Consider the following 211-nt stretch of genomic DNA (forward strand, 5'->3'; position numbering starts at 1 on the left):
ATTTTAGTATGCTTTCATGATGTTTTCCTAAGGCTTTATATATGTAAAATGGGTGGCACAAAATTTCAGAAGAAACGATGTGTGATTATACATTAGTCATAACTGCATTTTGCTGTATTGCTTGACATTGTTTGATTAACACTGGAGAAACACTATTCATATGCTCGCTAGGGGTTGGAACTTAATCAAATGAATTAAAATTATTGTTTGG

This window comes from Trichomycterus rosablanca, chromosome 2, assembly GCF_030014385.1.
Source record: "Trichomycterus rosablanca isolate fTriRos1 chromosome 2, fTriRos1.hap1, whole genome shotgun sequence".
Lineage (NCBI taxonomy): Eukaryota > Metazoa > Chordata > Actinopteri > Siluriformes > Trichomycteridae > Trichomycterus > Trichomycterus rosablanca.